Here is a 6000-nt window from a genome sequence, read left to right on the forward strand (position 1 = left end):
GAGCAGTTACTGCCGAGTGTCCTTCTGCAGAGTATCCATTAAAAAAAAAAAAAATCTTCTGCCCGGTTTTTAATTGGGTCGTTTGTCTTCTGATGACTGACTTCAAAGACTTCTGTAATATTCTAGATCCATGGTCCCTTGTCAGACAAATGATTTACAAATCACTCACACACACCACTATTTCCTGATTTTTCCATGTTCTTAACAGGGTCTTTCAGAGAAGATGATTTTTTTGTTTTGTTTTGTCTTGTTCGAGACAGAGTTTCTCTGTGTTGTTTTGATGCCTGTCCTGGATCTCGCTCTGTAAACCAGGCTGGCCTCAAACTCATAGAGATCACAGAGTGCAGGGATTAAAGGCATGTGCCGCCGCCGCCACCCGAGAAGATGATTCTTAAATCTTTATTTTTTTTAAAGTCATTTATTTTTGTCTTGTCGTATATGCTTTTTTGTATCCTAACCTAGTAATCTTTCTCTAGCTTAAGTGCACAAAGACAGTCTTAAGTTATTTTCTGCTAAGGGTTATATTGTGATTGCTGTTATGTTTAGTCATAACTCAGGTAGTTTAGGTCAGATATATGAGTTAGATAGACACTCCACTTGCCACACATCTGTACATCTCATCAGTTAGATTCTCACATACTTGTCCCAAAAGAGAACTATTTCCACAGGAGAAAAAAATATATGTTGACATTTGAGCACAACTTGAGAGCTCACGTCAGCATCACAACCCCAGCACTCAAGACGCTGAGGCAGGAGGATTGCCTAGAGCTCAAGTTCAGCATCAGTCATGTGAGTTCCAAGCCAGCAGTGCCTAGAGCATCACACTCGGTCTTAAAACCAACCAAGCAACCATTAGGCATGTCACATGCCTAAGGGATTTGATGGCCAACACCCTCCCCCCAAACGCTGATAGTGGAGCATGCCTGTAACCCAAACACTTGAGAAGTTGAGGCAGGGGAACCGGAAGTTCAAGGTGTGAGTTTATCATCTCAGCCCCAGAGACGTGAAGACAGGAACATAACCTTGAGTTCAAGACCAACGTGGGCTAATCAGCTGAAATAAAATAAAATAAAATAAAATAAAATATAAAAAAAGAAAAAACACATGTTGAGGGAAAACAAGCCCCCAAGGATGGGAAGAGAGAGAGGTAAGCTACTCATGGAAGTGGGGGACCATGGTGGCTCCGTCAGATGGCAAGGAGTAGGAGAGTGGAAGGTGACATATTTGTTTTTGAAGTCCTCATACCATTCATCCTGCCGTTACTGCCACCACGCCCCTGCTGGGCCAGCGCCAGGCTCTGCTGCTGTTCCGATGAATTCATGGAGCAGGCCTGTCCTCCTCAAGGCTCAATCAAAGGGAACAAAGACTTCATCTTCCGGCTGGACAGCCCTGACAACTGACGTAGTCTCTCAGGAAACCAGGTCGCATGCCAAGGCGACAGTGGAAGTCATCCTTCACATGTGACCCGGCTCCCAGGAACTCTTTTTACCCAGCAGGTCCCTCAAACCACTTCCTGCTAGCCTTAGACATGCTACGGTCACACAGGCCTAAGCCACTCGGCCTGGCAAGTTGATTCCATTTTGAAGGCTCCAGGGGAAAAGCTGCTTGAGAGGGGGCACCTCGATACTGGGATATTCTGGCCACCTTCAGAGTTTGTTGGCTTTGTCAGTGTGTGAGCATGATCCCCAATTACTCTGCGTGCCTGGGGTCTCCCGTATGTCACTGTGTTTCTTCTCATTTGTTAGCTTATTTATTCATTTGTTTATTTAAACTGATACACACACACACACACACACACACACACACACAGAGGGCAGGGTTTCTTTCTCTGTGTAGCTCTAACTGTCCTGGAACTAAATTTGTAGGGAGGGTAACCTCGAACTCAGAGATCCACCTGCCTCTGCCTCCCAGATGCTGGGGTCAAAGGCGGGTGCCACCACTTCTGGCTGTATTGTTTATTTATTTGTTTGTTTGTTTGTTTGTTTGTTTGTTTTTTTTTTTGTTTTGAGACAGGGTTTCTCTGTGTAGCTTTGCGCCTTTCCTGGATCTCACTTGGTAGCCCAGGCTGGCCTCGAACTCACAGAGATCCGCCTGGCTCTGCCTCCCGAGTGCTGGGATTAAAGGCATGTGCCACCACCGCCCGGTATTGTATTATTTATTTTGGGAAGAGAGGGAGAGCACACACTATGGCTTTCATATGGCGGTCAGAAGGCGACCCGTGGGAGTCCGTTCTCTCCTTCCATCATCACGTGAGTCCCAGGCTAGCCTCAAACTTGCTGTGCTGTCAGTGCTAACCTTGAAACTCCCCCTTTCCTCCCTCAGCTTCCTGAGGGCCGGGACAACAGGCATGCACCACCACACCTCTTGATAATGACGCCCCCTTGCATAAAATTCCTCGGTGGCTCCCTATTACGCTTCCCAGACTTATCAGATTCCATCCAAGGCAATCCACCCAATCCAAACCCAGCTGAATTCCATTCTCCTCGTGTCTGGCCCCCTCCCCAAGGTAATATCTGTTCAGCCTTTAGAGCCTAGCTTAGATGCCACTTCCTTCAGGAAGTCCACCTTGCCTGTCCCTCCCTTGTGGGACAGTTCTCCCTGCTCAGTACTCCAAGGCTAAGCCTGTCATCACAGCCCTGATGCACTGGGGCACGGGTGTTGTCCGTCTCCTCCAAATGTCAGGGACACACACAGGGTTGCGTGTCTGCACACGTGAACCACACAACCACACATCCGGGGAGGAGATCCAGAATCGGAATCCCATTCAGGAACGGGACCCAGAATAATAGATGCCTGTCCGTTCTTCCCCCATATCTTCGGCAGACATCACTAATGGATCGCCAACACTCCTAATCGTTCCTCGGCACCGGGTTCCAGTCAGTCTAAGAATCGATCCAAGCGTGGCCCGACAAGAGGTTTGTTTTCTGGTGTGATCTGTCAAGCATCCCTAGTTTGAAAGTCAGGAAAACAAACCTCAGAAATGTCACACGACAAGTCTTCCTGACAGCGGGGACAGTGTTGCGATTCTCTAGCCCAACTCCTCAGGCTGTGTGGTCAGCCCACACCCAGGATGTCTAAGGAATGTGACACCCTTGCAACAGGAGCGGAGGCGATTCTTGGAAGTCCTGAAAACACCAAGTCCAAAGTGATGATGCAGAGCCTCAGGGTCACCTCAGAGGCCCAAACACTTCCTTTCTTTTGTCTTTTCCCTTCCTTTTTTTTTCTTTTCTTCCCTCTCCCTTTCCTGTAATCCTGGTTGGGCCTCCCACTAAATAGCCAAGGATGACCTTGAACTCCTGGTCCTCTTTCTCCCATCCCAAAAGCTGGGATTACAGACGACCACTCCTAGCTATTCCTTCCCGTTTTTTTTTTTTAAATTGCCCAGAGTCAACCTTGGGTCTCTCTTGCCTGGGCTTCCTGTCACCTCCACACACATCCAGCTTCCAGTCCTTAACTGTAAAGGATGCAGGCCTCCCTCCACCCAAGAAGAGATGGGAGCTGGTAACTCACCTTCCCCTTTTTACAAATCAGTGTTTTCCTTGGCAATAATTTCTGTCTTCTTTTTGGTTGTTGGCTTGAGGCCTGGCCTTGTGATATAGGCCTGACTGACCTGGAACTCGCTATGTGGACCAAGCTGGCCTTGAATTCGAAGCCATCTTCCTGCCTCAACCTCCTGGCTTGAGCCACCACACCCAACTCTATCCCTCTCCCCTTTAGACAGGGTCTCACTGTACAGCCCTGGCTGTCTTGGAATTCACTAAGTAGATCAGACTGATCCCCTACCCCCACCCCCTGCCTCTGCCTCCCAAGTAATGGGATTAAAGGTGTGCACCAGTCAAGTGATGGTGGCGCATCGCCTTTAATCCCAGCACTCCTGCGGCAGAGGCTGGTGAGTCTCTGTGAGTTCGAGGCCAGCCTGGTCTACAAAGTGACTTCAAGGACAGGCTCCAAAAGTTACACAGAGAAACCGTCTCAAAAAACGAACAAACAAACAAACAAAAAGATTTGCACCACCATGCCTGTCCTAAAAAAAAAAAAAAAAAAAAAGTTTTTAAGAGATATGATCTATGTTGCCCAGGCTAACCTAGAACTCCTGAGCTCAAGCAATCTTTTTTGTTGTTTTGGTCTTTTGAGACAAGGTTTTTCTGTTGAACGGCTCTGGCTGACCTGGAACTCACTTTGTAGACCAGGCTGGCCTCGAACTCACAGAGATCCACCTGCCTCTGCTTCCCAAGTGCTGGGATTAAAGGTATTAGCCAATTTTTTTTAAATGCAATCTATTTTCAAGCACTATTTTTTTTTGTTTTGTTTGTTTGTTTGTTTGTCGGAGCTGAGGACCGAACCCAGGGCCTTGTGCTTGCTAGGCAAGCGCTCTACCGCTGAGCTAAATCCCCAAACCTCAAGCACTATTCTTAATACAATCTTTTTTCCCCTGTACTAGGACTTGAACTAAGGGCCTTATATATGTCAGATAAGTATTACCCAGATCTGAAAAACAAAATAAAAAACAAAAACCAGGTTCTCGCCAAGTATTTCAGGCTGTCCTTGACCTTGACATTTTTCCCACCTCAGCTTCCACCAGTAATTTTAGGTTGACAGAAAAACTGCATAATCACCACAGGAAAGGCCTCGCGATTCTGTGCCCAGGGTCTCCCTAACGTCCAACAAACCACTAAGAAAGAAGCAAGCAAGGCTTTGGGTGGCTCACATCTGTAATCCCAGCAACTTGGGAGAGTGGAGCAGAGAGATTGCCTGAGAATTCAAGGCCAGCCTGCGCAAGCAACCGTGAGACCTTAAAACCAACTCCCTGCCCCAACAGTGGCCCTTAAAACCTCACCAGAGACAGCGGAATCCCTGTGAGCGTGAGGCCAGCCTGGTCTGTATAGTAAAACAGTCAAGGAAAAAGGAAACAAAGCAAATACCCCAACACTGTCACATCCTTTCCTCAGCCAAACCCCCAGAATTTATGGGCGCGTGCGTCACCATCTCTCTGTTCCTGGGCCCGGCCTGGCATGGGACCCTTTTCCCTTTCTGTGAGCACCGAGGGGGAAGGGCTCTCCCTCTCTCCCCGCCAATGATCCCGGCTCCCTCCAAGAGCTGTTGGCTTTTGCTCTGCTGGCATCCACACCTCTGCTCCCATTTTAAAGACTATGGTTTCGGGAGAAAGGGACCTCACCCAGCGATTTCCAGGATCGTGGGCAAGTGCTCTGGCTGGGTTGCTCTCTCCCTTTCGGGTCTTAAGGCCTCTGTTCGCCCTCAGAAGGCCGCTGGCACTTCCTGGAAAATCTGGCACGGACTTTTACAGTATGCTTCCCCTCAGGCCCCTCACCCCAAACTTCGTTTGTTCTTTTATGACTAAGGATATATATCTCCTGCTAGCTTTAGAACTTTATGGGCTGATTTTCCTTTGAATTTCAGGCCAAGGTCGGGGGAACTCTTTGAGCTGTGATGTCACAGTGCGTTGCCTTGGTTACCGCCATGACATCATCAGGCTAGCCTGGGGGTGGGGTAGGGGGGGCGGGCGTGCAGAAAGAGAGAGCTGTCTTTTTCATCTGTAGTTGGCCTTCTTTGGAACTGTTGTGAATTTGAAAGAGAAGACTTAGGTCCCTCTAAAACACGTCACTGGCCATAAAAATCAGACCACAATCAAAGGCTATTAATCTGTTCTTTCTACTTTATTTATTTGACTACCGCGGTGGGGGATGGGCGCTCATGCATGTCATGGCATGCCACCTGTGGAAGTCAGAGGACAACTTATAAATGGCAGTTCTCTCCTTCCACCCCGTGGGTCCCAGGCATGGAACTCAGGTCATCAGGCTTAGCAGCAAGCACCTTTACCCACTGAACCATCTCCCTGGCCCAGGGGTGTAAGGGTGGGGTAGGGTGGGGGATATAAATGCATCCATAGCAACCAGAACAAGGTATTTGCTAAGAAACCACCAGTAAGGCACAGAGAGACAGACACACAGAGGCACAGACCACCCTCCACCTCCTTACCCC

The 6000-nt window shown here is 48.4% G+C and overlaps 1 long non-coding RNA gene across 1 annotated transcript; it reads right to left on the bottom strand.

The window, feature by feature from the left end:
- Window positions 1-2142: 2142 nt before the first annotated feature.
- Window positions 2143-4888, bottom strand: LOC119086557. The gene is made up of 2 exons (XR_005089863.1): window positions 4838-4888; window positions 2143-2947 (listed from the first exon to the last, which is right to left on the bottom strand). It is a non-coding gene; the product is annotated as an uncharacterized LOC119086557 (long non-coding RNA).
- Window positions 4889-6000: the final 1112 nt, after the last annotated feature.

This window comes from Peromyscus leucopus, chromosome 23 (assembly GCF_004664715.2).
Source record: "Peromyscus leucopus breed LL Stock chromosome 23, UCI_PerLeu_2.1, whole genome shotgun sequence".
NCBI classification, from domain to species: domain Eukaryota; kingdom Metazoa; phylum Chordata; class Mammalia; order Rodentia; family Cricetidae; genus Peromyscus; species Peromyscus leucopus.